We start from the raw sequence: 14,394 nt of genomic DNA on the forward strand, positions 1-14,394 counted from the left end.
CAAAATGCAATAAGGTTTTCCTACCCTACATAATAAAACAAAATCCACAGCCCAAACTCCTACAGCTCACAACAAAAACCAAGCTACGCAGCCCAGGAAAATTATTGACACTTTAAGAGGAAAAAAGTACACCAAGAGGAAAGTTCTGTATTTGAGGGAAGGTTGTCAGGATAGTAATATAGTATGGTGAGTAGTGAAGACTGGGAGATTTATGTGCCAATTCTGTGTACGATTTATTTAGATTAATTGCTCTGTATCAATCTGTAAAAATCTAATAAATATAACTCCCTATACAAAGGGTTGCGCCAATCCAAATGTTACAGTGGACAGTTTTGGCAGAAAGTCAGGATGTGCATTAAAAACACACTTTTTGAGAAGTCTAATAAATAAAGCTCTGAAATATAGTTTCCTACTGAGAAAGGCATTTTAAATCATTTTGATAAAGAACTTAAATTAGGCCTTAAAAGGAGAGGGAAGCTAGACCCCTGTAACTAATTATTTATAGGTATTTTGAATATAAGAGTCCAAGAAAGCCGTCCTCCATCCCCCATTCTCTGCCACAATAAGCGGGAAAGAAACAGCCATTCCCCTGCCCCGGCCCCCCCCTGCAACCAAATTAGAAATCTGAAGTGTTAGAAAGGGGAGGAGAGAAACAGAATTAAAATGGGCAACAGGCACCTAACAAGGAACTTCAGAAGTCCTGAAAAAACCCTGCACATTTTCTACCAAAATAAGTGCTGTGAGCAGGGGACAGCCCTTCAGCTCTCCTCCCCATTACTCAAGACAACTGGGCTGTTAACTCACTGGAGTCCCCTGAAGAGGGAATATACTGTTACTTCTCAAACACCACCGGGAATGTTTTTAGAAGTGAATAAACATCTGAATAGCCCTAGTCTTTCTGAAAGTCAAAGCAATTAAGAGACTGCACAGAAGTCGAAATTGCCGGGGACTTAAGCTTCTAAGTCACTTAGGTGCTTCTGAATATGTTATCCTGAAAGCATGGCTGACATTTTGCATGTGTGCAGCCACCCATAGGCCCTGCCTTTGAGGATTTATGGTTTGGAGACCCGCTACCACTCGCAGCAAAAGCAGTGGGGTTAAAGAAGTGTTGATGTGGGAGGGTCTGCGGCTCCTCAGCAGTAGTGCTGGACCTCCCACCAAAAGCACAGCAGCTCAGGTCCAGTTCACAAGGCAGGAGGCTCTGCGTGGGAAGGCTGAGGAATGAGACTAATATGCTGAAGAGCACAGTGCGTGTGCTGGAGAGGTTTCTGCCATTGTGGTTGTACCCATCAGGCTTCTTACCGAAGCTACTGAGTTATTAATCTCTGATGGACACACAGAATTTCCCTCCTCGTTCCCAGCACACTGCTTCACCTTGTACTGCCTTCTTCCACCAAGCGTGGGCATCTCTCCAGACTTTGCACAAGGAGCCATTCATTCTCCTCTGCTCCATCAGGAGTTTTTCCTTCTGAACTCAAGTTCCTCCCTCTCTTCAAACGTGACCTTCAGACCTGCTTTTTCATTGCAGTGTCAGTGAGGTATACTACAGCAAGGGCCACCACTGCACCTGCAGAACCAGGAGGTCACTAACAGGTGGCACTTCGCTAAAGAAGGGAAATAACACAAGCCTTAGAAAATTAAGAGTGAGGCACTTAAAATCTAGAGTTTAACAGAGTGTGTTTGAGCCCACATTTGGCCTGGCTGTGTGGCCATAACTTCATGGGACACAAGAGCACACCTTTCATTGATGGGGGCCAGTCACATGCCAAAGTCTTTTAGTGCTCTCCAAGACCCACTTCCACGCCAGACGAGACTGTCCAGACTTCCAGACCCCTCTGGCAGCTTGTAGCCCGGATGGATGCACTGCCAGAATTTGCAGGCATCTCCTCTAAGGTCAGAAACAGCAGAAGAGCTGAACCACACAGCACTGGAGCCCAGTTTTTATCTTTCAAGCTGACACAGAAATATGCGGCCAGGTTTTCGAAAGAACTCAACAGCTTGTGGGCTTTGTTGAACGTCTGCCTGTAAACACAACAGTGGGAACTGCAGGATGCAGCTCTGAAAATCTGTCCCAGGCTGGGAGGACTCAAAAACCAGGCCATGAGCTCCTCTGAAAAGGGTGTCCTATATGATCATGTGAGCAAGAGAGGCACCCAGTTCAAAGTGGGTTTCAGATTTTTCCCAACCCACCAAAATAAAAGTTCCTGGACAGAATGAAAGCCCCAAAAATAAGAAAGAAAGAAAAAAAAAAAAAAGCGGAAATTTGAATTTAAATTGAAACTTAAGCATTAAAAAAATTACAAAAACATTTGTTGCTGTCATGAAAACTTAAACTCAGGCTTCTGACATTTTAAACTTAATAACCAAAAACATCAGCCATAATGATTTCTCCATGCAATTCAGCATTAATATTCAGACAAATGCCAGGGGCTGTCACTTCCTATATTAGGGCAATCCATATTCGTTTGCATAGAGAACACCTATGGATGTTGTTCTTCTGATGAACAAACTGTAATTTTTAAGCTGAAATGAAAGGAAGGAAAGAGGTAGAATAAGGCAGCTGAGTGTCTTTTGAAAAACATCAAAATGCATTTTCTTTTAAATGCCTGAAAAAGGATCTGATTATTTAGGGATCCTTTCCTCTTCACTTCATTACCATTATGTCGTCAGTGCTGGTTATCTAATTACTCGACTGGAGCTGGAAACTTCATTTTCATGCATTAAGGTGTAAGAGGACTAGCTTGTCTGGCTCAGTAGTTAGTACTTAAAGAACAGCTGTAAAGAGCAGAGTCAGGAAGACTAGAGCACAAGAGGAAATCCTCAGTAGAATTCAAGTGCTTTACGTCTGTCATAAACACACTTCCAGATCAAATTAAAGGAATTTCTTTTAACTCTATTCACAGTCTCCAAATATTCTGCTCACCAAGGTGCCTGAGATCTTAGTCATTCTAAGAAATGAATCATATTCCCCTTGTCATCTGGCGGTTCTCTGCTGACTGCTAATTCATGGTATATTGATTTTAAGACTCTGTTAACACATTATATTTTCATGTTAAGCCAGAAAGGCTTTTCTTGTTGAAAAATCATGCCCCATCCTCATTCCTTGCAATATTCAGTTTTGTTCCTCCTCTGTTATTTAGAATGATTGATCAACACAATTTAATCAACTTGAAACGGTTCAGTGAATTGTTCCACACTATTGTACCACCTACATTTTTTTCTACCAGTATTTAACACCACAACATGAATTCTGCATATTAAACTTGTGTATTTGCCTATGAATGCAAAATTTTAAAAGACCAAATAATAGCTGGGGTAACACATTGGCATCCAGTGGAATTGTATTACAGAGATCTGGGAAATCAACTGCTTATAGAAATAACTTGCCGTCTAGAAGGAAGAATTTTAAACAAAGATCATGAGAATGAAATTCAATTTTTAAATCATTAAAACTGATTTAAAACAGTTCAAGACTTAAAAACACCTGTGAAAATCTATGCTATTACAGCTGGTGATTAAAATCTGTAATGAATTAGATAATAGATATTTTGTTTGCTTCTTTTAAAATGTCATTAATAGTAAGGTCTCTCATTGGACTGGCACAAAACTGCTGTTGGCAAAAATCTAAGTACAAAACACAAAGGCTTCATGTTTCAGATGCCTATAAAACTTAATTCCCCTGAATAACACTACTAATTTGGGTCTACTTGTGCGCTTAAAGATTGTACATAAATATTTTTGGCACGTAGTGAGACCACAACTTTGCTTTTATTTTAATGTCTCTAACAGGCATAAGATCCTTGTCACTTCAAAATAAAATAGTTTCACTTAAACAGAAGTTATTTAAATATCCCGTAGCTTTGCAATTCTTTAAGAACTTCTCTATTCATGCCAAAATTTTCAAAAACAGGAACCAAAAGTATTTAATTTCACAAAAATGGGTATAGAAATGTATTCTTCCACACTATCCAAACTTCAATGAATTATTCTGCAAAAAGTATTTCAGTGGCTTTGTTTTCACTTGCAGGCAGACATTTGGTGTATCAGGTGCTGGCTGCAAATACAGTGCACGCAACTTCTCAGTTCTGTTTCTGAGTTACACTTTTCTTAGAGGAAATACATTTCATAAAGCTTACCTTTTAAGTATAGATGAACATTTTACACATGAAGTTTCGTATCAGCAAGAGTCAGAGGAGGAGTTGAAACCCTTTTCATCAGAAATTACTGAAACAAGCACCGAAGTGTTTAGGACTGAAAGAACCACAAGAAAGGATAAAGTCATTAGCACACAAATAAAAGGGTAATTTAAATTTAAACGTACAATTAAACAGTATATGCATATACTCATGTTTTAAAAATGCATCATATGTTAAATCTATACACTTAACCCACTCTGGTGGGGAAGAAACAATGCTGCAATGTAAAAGTGTAGTTTGTTATGTGCGGTACCGACATATGAAAGGCAGGTTTGGGTCCAGGAATGATAAAATGTCAAGTATGTCTGGGACTGAGATGAAGCTATACTAGAGCCCCCCCCGAATTATAGGTTTTGGGAAATTCTATTTCGTAACACAGGAGACTACACAGCAGATGCAAAATCCATTTGCATGGATTCATGAAGTATATAGAAGAAAAAAACAGCATTCATAATTTACCACTAATATGTAAAATCAAGAAATACTCAACATGAAAATTAAGGAAGCCAAGAAAATAAACCTACTTATATAGTCTATTATGTAAGTAACATAATACATAAAAATTCCAATTTAGTTTTTACCCAGTAATGTAAATGGTAACGTAAACGTACTATTCAGAGTAGTTTACTTAACAATTTTGGCTGAGAAATACGCTGATGGATAACCCACCCTTACCATTAAGCTGTAGTTTATTAAACATTTTGTATCTGAGAAGTGAATAGAGTGAAGAATTAAATTAGAGGATCACTTCACTGCTAAGGCTAACACTTCAGTCACTGCAAGATTTTGTCCATTCAACACACCTTACAAAGAACAGACCAAATTCTGCTTTCAATTACTGGGGTGCAGCTCTGACTGAAGTCAACAGATGTTGCACCTCAGTAACTGCTAGCAGGACGGCATCCTGAATAAAAGGCTGGGAGAAAAACTCTGATGAAAAATTTTTTGAAGGAAAACCTGATTTTTCAAATAAAGGAAAGTTTTGTGAACAGTGTGTTTCACAGAAAACAAAAATAATTTCATCAAATACTTTTCTTTGGAAAACTTGAAACAATTAGTTTTCTTTTTTTTTATAATGACAGGTCAGAATTTTTTCAGAGAAGTCCAATCATTTGACATGTCACTGGAACAAAGTTACCTACAGACTGAAAAGAGAAAGCCACAATTAGAGTGACAAGAAATGGAGATAGGAAGTTAAATGAGAAGATGGAAAGCTCGCATCCCTCAGAAAGCTTATTACAAATTCTCAGTTTAATATTTTAATTCTTTAGACAAAGTGGTCAAATCCATATAGGTACATGGCTTTCAGCACGGTGATATGCAAGTAGCTTATTGACAAGAATGGCGTGAAGCCTGGTCTGGGCATTCGTGTGGTGTGGGTTTGTTACAAGGTCGTCAACAAAACAGTGGCTGGCAGAAACACAGTGGTATTTCAGTTCTCATGCCCTGGGCAATGCACAGGAATAGGGCTCCAAAAAGGGAGGGAAATTGAGCCTCCATAAATTTAGCAATTTCCCAGGGTGTAAATCCAAGCAGGGGGTTCAGGAAGCAGAATGTGTGAAATGAGACAGGTGTCTGTCCCTGACCAAGGCAGCCTGGAAGGGTTTAGTGCATACCGTAAGTGTTGACTCGTCTTCAGAGAGCTGCTGGGAGAGAAGCAAGGATCATGAGAGAAAACCAGAGAAAAGCAGCTGCTTTGCTCAAAACAGTACAGAACCTCCTTGAAGGTCAGCTTGGTGCTTTGGACCATAAAGGAGAAACATGAGTGAGACTATGAACTTAACTTTCATGGGAAGTCTGGAGAGTCCCATGAAGTCAACAGGACTATTTTGAGGACGAAGAATCACTTGCATCAAATAAAAATTTTCGGATGCATCCATAAAGCATGCAAAATGTATCATGAAACGTGAGTCAGCATTGCAGTGATACAGACATTACTCATGTATATGCTAGACATCTCTGCTGTATGAACAAACCTAATCTTCTGTTCTTGGGAAAGATTATTGAAAAGAGAGCCCCTGTGGTTGAAAGTTGGGGCTAGACTTTGGCAGGTCAGCTCCTTTCCACCTGAGAGATCTGGAAAGTTATTTGGGATAGCAGCTGCTCCTCTGTGAGGAACTCCCATGTGGTCTCACCACTTGATCGACATCCGATGGTGCGATATGCTTTGCCCATTGCAGATGCTGTGTGAGGAGGCCAAGTGCCCGTGCTCGTGCTGGTTGATATGAGGAAGATGTGACATAGTCCTAGACCAAAAAGGACTCTTGATGCGCCAGGAAATGGTATGTTAAGATATTTAATAGCTGGACAGTGAATCAGGAGCGTTCCTCTGGAGGACTCCTTTTTATCAGTTCCATATGAAGATTTCTCAGAGAAAGGAACATTTTTGTTACTTCTATTCCTCTCGTATCCAAAAGCCTCAGAGAACACATCCCCTAATTTTTTAGGCATTGTGAAATATGCATAAGAAGAGTCGCCACTGCACAGACCTTTCCCGCTATTTTAAGGCAGGCTACTGAAGCATGGTGCTGAAGTGTGGGTTAGACAGACTGTGAAAGAGAGGGAGGAAGGGAAGGAGAAAGGTTAAATAGCAGTAGGAAACATGGCTAGAAAGGACTATTTGCACAACGGATGGTTCTGAGCCGTTAGATTATGCTGACAGTGTATTAATCATATGTTACAGCCATATGCACACACACTGATAAATTTATATTTGTCTGCCTACAAATGAACATTAGATGTAAATATATGTAAATTATTGACTATTTTGCATCATGTTAACAGGATAAATATTTTAAACATTTTAAATATTTTAAAGATAAAAATCTTTTCACATTACCCCATCAGAAGAAATTACAAAAACATGTATGTGGGAGATGAGCTTATGGCCTACACCAGCTCTAAAGATTAGGCTTGAAATCCCAGATTTTCCACAGGCACCTTCTGTACCTTAGCAAAAGCTTCCAATGAGTTAGGAGGATAGTTCCTAAGCCTTGGATTTAGAAAGTAATTTCATAAACAATTTACTTGCTCTTGAAAGACTGGATGTTCTTCAAGAAGGAAATCTTCAAGGTGCAGGAGCAGGCTGTCCCCATGTGCCAAAAGACAAGCCAGATTTTTCCCTGGGCTCAGCTCCCACACAGACCCATGACTGCAGGACTTCTGTGCACCCACCCGACGAACTGCAGCCCAGGCCAAGGATGAAGTGGTGCACTGGGCTGTGGATGTCGCTGGGCTCAGAGGGGTACTTCTACACAAATCAGAATTAAACATTAACAACTGAGCTTATTCCTTGCTTCATCTCTGTTTTGCTACAGGAATATCTTTGTTACAAAGTTTGCAGAAAAGGAGCAAAATACCCCCACCTCTAATAGCTAGATTTTTGAGTATGTGTGTGTTGTGATTGCCTTGCTCTGGGACTATCTTCTAAATTCTTAAAATATTCTTGTCTCTTCTTTCCAATAGTTTCCTTCCTTTTTTTCACTTTTGCCATATGCTGCCCTGATGACACTGTCTCCAGGAGGGAGTGTTTGGCCAATTTCCTTGACAGTGCTGAAATGTCCCTTTGCATCCACCTCTCCTGTCCTGTTGCTGCAACTCCTGCGCTGCTCACTATGGATGAATTCCTGCAGTGTTTCGTCTAACCACCTCTCATATCCCTTGTCGGAGGCTTGTGTGCTCAGCTTACATCCAGTCTCATCAGGATGTCTTTTTGATTTAAGCCCTTGTCTTCTCCCCGCTAGGCCTAATACCTCATCTGTTAGCCACTGCTGGTTTTTGCATTGTTTCTTTATCCCAGTCATATTGTGTGCTGTGTCTAGGCTGACATCTTCTCCCTCACACCGTGGCTCATTTGGTCCCTCTTTAGGCCTGGCATGCTGATAGCCCCTCAAACTGGCTGTAAACTTCTGCTCCGGAGCTGTCGCTGGTAGATCCTGGGAAAATCTATTGTACGGAAATAACTTTAGCACTGGGATTTGTTTTTCATTTGTTTGTTTCTGTGTATTTTTATGGGACAGAACATGTGACTATCAGAAGCCAGGAGACAGGTAAAGGAAGGGAAGTGATATTTGTAAGGAATTTGTTAGCATATGGTCAGAAGCAAGTCAACTTTGTTCAGAGGAAAGAGCATCTGTGGAATCGTCCTGTCACTGACTATAAGGCAAATGGATTCAGTCTCTGCCTCAACATGAAATGTATCTATCCTTCCTCTTATTTTGCTGTTCCCTCACCTCCTTCTCCCATTATACACCATAATCTTTATGAATAGTCTTCCTTTGCTTCCCTAGTAGCCAATTAAAAAAAAAAAATACTACAACAGAAGCAGAATTGCCTGTGCATAACAGAGATGCATGAGACACAGCTAATGTGTCTGCACAAATACCGGCCTTGATCCTGCAAAGAAGCCTGCGTTAAAGTCAACGAAAGATTTGAGTGTATAAAGTTAAGTGTATGTGTCAGTCTTGGGCAGACTGAGACCTTGAAGCCTGCTCAGACATCATGACTGGGTACAGACGTAAACTTGACACTTGCAATGCTTCACTCAGATTTGACAAGATGTGATATTCAGGGGGTTGCTTTAAAAATAAACACAAATTCCCTATTAGTTTTATCACCCTTTCAAATAAGCTCAGAATATAGCTTTCTTGTTTGTGATACTTCCCTAGGAAAAAATGGCATAAATTAAAGCAGAAATTTTGAAAGAAACTTCATCTGTCTTTACTGTCACATTGAGCCTTCTGGACCAACAGACAGAATTATATGGATAGATTCAGAATGAAAGAAAGAATGAGCTAAAGAAAAATCAAACCCAAGAAAGACAATGTTCTAAGAGCAATTCTTGAAGATTTTCAAGGGCATTTGAGTCCCATTTCCCTCACTTAAAAATGAATCAAAAAGAAAGACTGGATCTTACCAACAGTAGCATGCATGTCCTCACATTTTCTAGGTTAGTGCCGGCTGGCTCGGGAAGAAAAACCTTCACCAACGCACAGGTCACTCTTATTTGTCTTATGACTCATAAGTCATCGACACTCAGTGACAGGGTACTGGGCCACGTTAGGCATGGCTGTGCTGTGGTCTTTCTCTATATATTCCCCTTTACCTTACATGCAAATAGTGCATTCTTTTTCTACATAGTTGCATATGTCGTGTTATTTGGAAAGAGCAAATGCAGGCTCTGAATCTAGTACTTTGATTGATACCGTTGCATGGTAGGATGCCCTGCTCCAAGTTCATTTGGCAGCAATGATGCCGTGTCAAATCTTACTCAAAATTTAGCAGCAATTTTCAAACCCTGAGTGCTGATAAGAGCTGAGCAGGCATAGCATAACAATTTCCATGAAAGCATTCCCATTCCTTTTTTATTTGCTTTCTGCATCTTCTGTATTGAACATAGCTAATAGTGGGAACACTTGAAAAAACAGCTCTCCACATTTCTGAGCAAATGCAGGAGGGTATTCATGGTAAAGCAGTTGCTACCTCATATGTATTCTCACTCACAAACTTGAGTCCCATTGTCTTGTTCACCTAATCATGAAAGAAAAAACATACAGCGGGAGAAAAGGTGAGTAACTCTGGAAAACAGAAAAGCCACTCTTCATGTACTTCATGTCTAAAAGGTGCCAGTCATGCAGACAGATGTGTACACATCCATTACATGCAAGTATGCTGAAATTTTAGTTCAAGATGCAAACGTACCTGTTCAAAATACTATTGTACTCTAACCATGCATCCACATTTGGTTTTCTTTGAAGCCCTTCAAGGATGTTGCTAATGATATCAGTCTTAATATAAAAGTCTTAAGAACAGCACAGACTAATGTAATTTCTGTGGTAAGAAAGGGAAATACCTTGCAACAGAAGACAAAATCTTTTGTAATATGATCAGTGGATCTAGTCAGAATGAAAAAAAAAAAAAATACTGCATGGATTTCTGACTATCAAATACTTCTCTGAACAGTTTTGCTGTGAACATTTGTGACCATGAAAATATTTCAGTGATTCATTTTGAAGAGCAAATGAATCTCAGAAAGCTGCAATCTATTCAGAGGCAATTAAATAACAGCGAGAGGATTCACAGACTCAGTTATTCAGCCAATCTAGCACTATGTTGAGAGAAGATACGTGACTTTGCTGTAGTACAGCGCACTCTGCTTAAATAGCACTTGCTCCATCTTGGTTGTGTTCAGCTTTTCCTGCAGCTTTTTTCTTTCTTGACTTTCTTGCTGCTATGGTGAATGACTTCACAGGAGCGTACAGAAAGGATGTTTAGGACATGAGTAGAGACAGCAGCCAGAAATGGTAATGGGACAGTGTGTTACCAGCAGGTTCTGCTTTTCTGTGTGTGTGGGAAGGGTAAGCGAGAGCTGGCAGCTGATCTATCGCTGTGTTCATGAGAGACAACTGTACGTCTCTTGTCCCAGTACTTCAGCTCAGTCACAGCTCTTCCTTTATGGCTGGTGAAGGAGAGACCAGTTCCCACAACACAGCCAGCCTTGGATACTGCTGCTGGCATCAGTGCCTACGACAGCAAGGAAGTCTTGATAGCTTTGTATGCACAGTCTCTTTCTGGTGCCACGTCCACAAAGCATGGTGAAGGATTGGGAGAAGTGGGTGGATCTGTGGATCACTATTCTTTGTGATCCAGGGTATCCAGACAGGATAATTCAGCCCTGGATCTGTGCAAGTGCTGGCTACATGGAGTTATTAAAGCTCTGACCTACCCTTGTCCATCTTCATTCACCTGCACATTGTGATCAATAATGCATATTGCTCTTTGGCTTCTCTTCCCCAGTGCGTGTAGCATTACTACAAGCACATTTGTTTGCTGATGACCCAAAAGTAAGTAGGCTCATCTGCCCCTGTGCAACCTTACTCTTGGACAAGGCCCCCCTTTCCTGCAGCTGAGTTCCGTTCCCAGATGAAGATTGTTTAAGTCTTAAAGTAGTGAGTGTCTTCAAGATGGGAGCAAATTAGAAGACATGTCAAAAGAACAACTACAACAGGAACCCTTAATTACCAGGTCTTAAATCACTCTGGCAAATTGTCAGTGTGCTTATATTTCTGCCTTACTCCCCCAAGTTTGGTGATGGATGACCACTGATAGGAGTAAGTTGGAACTCATGATTTGGCACCTGATCCCAGCATTAACTAACTCATCCCCCCGTTGCCACAAGAGAAAGCATAGGTTCTGATCGAGTTTAAGAAGTTAAAGTAACCGTATCAGAAAAATGAATACAGCACTGATTTCCAGCTCAATGGAAGATGTTAGGATATAGCACAAAATGTCAAGAGACTACTTTTCCAGCTGCAGACAGCCAGCAGTTCTTCCCATCCTGCTAAGGTGCATTAAAAAGCCTCCTCCAATGGATACTCATGGGGTTTTATTTTTGCCAAGTTCTGCGTATTAAGGTATCGAAAATATCTGAATACACTGGCTTCTCAATGAGATATCTAACAGGAAGAGGACTTGTACTCTTCTTCTGTAAGGTTGCATTTATACTGCGTTTTATAGATCAGTAAACTGACAGAGAGATTCGGTACCTTGCTAAGGACCACGAGGCAGGCAGGTGGCAGAACAGGAACTATGGCTTGGAAATGCCTCTTGCTCTTCTGTCTGCTGAAGAGTCAGACTACGCTGACCCGTGTGAATGTAATGAGGAAGGGAGCGAGGGAGAGAGTGCACAAGAACTTCTCTCCTTTTATCACACCTTTGCATGCCCGCGAGGGCCCTGACCCCTCCTACACCAAGCCCTCTGCAAGGGGGCAGGTTCAGGAAGGATCAGGGTGAAATGTGAACTCACTATTTATCACTCTGAGAGGTCAGACTGAGAGTCTGGACGTGAGGCAGAGGCATCTTGGATTTCTTCCAAGGCTGGAGTAGCTGCTGTGGTATGTGCTGCCCAGGATTTTCCACAGCAAATTCTGGTTCAGCTGTAAGTCTTTTTAGAGGCTCTGCCTGAAATTTCTTTCATTCTTATCCTTTCAGCTAAGGGCACTCAGGGCATCCTGACCACTACCCTTCATATACCACAATCCTTATATCTCAGTGCCTACAAGGAGGCAGCTTTGCAGCCACTGCCAGTTGCATAGCTCTGCTGACACAGGTTTATAGCTGCTACGGATCTGGCCTCATATTTTGACTGTTACACACACAGCACAGGCAGCACTGCTCTTCCCTATTTTCATCATCACCAAGAAGATTTTGTTTAGGACTGTGGTTTACAAAGATCTTATTATAGAGAAATGAAAAGAAAACTCATCTAAAATCTGGTTACATTGAAAAATTCCAGCTGTCTTGCAATTCAGTGCAGCTGTGCTATCTACTATCTTTTTTCTCTTCCTTTTACATCTCTTTATAGAACATTAGCTTCTATAGAAAAATGCATTTTTTTTAAACATGGTGATTTTTTTTCCTTCCCTCTTCATTATTTGCTGGCTGTTATTTCCACCAATGAAACCTACAGACTCTGACAAGGAAAATGCAAAGATATTTTGAGACAGAGGAACAGCAATGAGGAAAAAAATAGCATTCATGAAGAGTTTCTACTGGCAATCTCTTGTCCGTGATTTTTTTCTTATACAAACTGTAATATGATGATATTATGCAACTGCCTTCACATATTAGAATCATTATGAGCAGTAGCTTTGTGATATCATACAGCAGGTGCTAAGAACAGTTTTTGCTTTTTCCCCAAAGCGACTACAAAATTACTTACGATTTCATTACAGAACAATCAACACTTTGTGGGGAGAAGTTTGTATTATTTTGTGATTGTGTTAGTGAGGGAAAAAAAATCCTCTCTTTCTGGGGAGTTTGCAGCATTCTCAGGGTGAATACTAAACTGAATTCATTTGTAGCCAAATGCCTATGTCCTTAGCCCCGCAAATCTCTGATGGAACTGGAAGGACTCCAGTCCTCACGCAGCTCTCTGCTTTCTCTTGCAAACTCAAGTCAGAACGGCTCTGTGCATCTCACCTGAGGATTGAATAAGTGCAAAGATGTGGGCAAAATTTAGCCCTTCAGCCAAGACTGAAAGGGTCACTACAAGAGAAGGTCTTACATTTACCTCGCCTTTAGGATAAAAACAAAACCAAAACATTAATAAAAAAAATTCAGCCTAGGTGGGGTGAGGCAGGTTCACAACCAGGCAGATGTGAAGTCCAGCCAAAGCCTTCTGAGAATCAACAGCCACTTTCAAGCAATGCACGTCTTTTATCTTCTCTCTGGAGAAACTCTGGGGCTTAGGAAAGCCTCACCTCTGGTCAGCTCAGGTTACTCCAACAGGAATAATTCCAGATGATTTCTGCTTCCAGAGGAAGAGACAGCCACAGCCCAAGGTCTGCAGGTCTCGGTGTGAGAAAGACCAGCAAGCTTATATAAAGTTGCATTTTCTTTCCAGCATTCCCTGCCAGTCTCCAATGCCCATATGGCAGCTGGACTGCCAGCCGCAGAACTGCTTTACTTCTGTTAGAAACAGAGCAGAGATTTCATTATCAATTTTTAGTCAGGGAATTGCAGAACTGTGGTGGAAATCTGCAAGCTCCAGTTCCTCACCCCTTCAGTTTAATATCCCAAAGGCTGCAATTCTTTCCCCCCAAAAGCCCATGCTCTTGTCCTATCCATCCCAAAATACAATTAATATATTAAAAAGTACTTTTCCACTAAAAAAGCAAAATGTGTCCATTGGGTTGTATTTTCTGTTCCAAAAAGATGCTTTGCTCTTATTTTATAAACACATAGTACCAAACATTCCCTTTAAAACCTGAAAATATTTAAAATAGCTCTCTCTATATTAAGGATAGGCAGCAGAAGCATAGGGAAAGTCTATACAGAAAGAAACGTAAAAGTACAGTGAGGCAGGGTAACCAAATAGCTGGAACACTTTCCCCTCCATGTGAACTGCTAAAGTGCAAATCACAACATTCAAAGCTCCAGCAACTCAGTGCAGTTTTTGTTACATCTGAAAACAGAGATACAGATCAATTATACTCCAGAGAAAATACCTTAACATCATTCCTTGCAAGAGTACAGCTTTGAGTAAGACACATCGCACTTTCAGCAGTGGTATTTTAAATACCAATCACAGCCGATCGTGGTTTCACTGCTGCAGGAAAACATTGGAATAATATTGTTTCCCAGCCTTCATGTCATATTAAATCAGAAGATAGCTGCTTTAGCCGCTAGTTTCCAGACA

The sequence above is a fragment of the Falco cherrug genome, chromosome 7, assembly GCF_023634085.1.
Source record: "Falco cherrug isolate bFalChe1 chromosome 7, bFalChe1.pri, whole genome shotgun sequence".
Classification (NCBI taxonomy): domain Eukaryota; kingdom Metazoa; phylum Chordata; class Aves; order Falconiformes; family Falconidae; genus Falco; species Falco cherrug.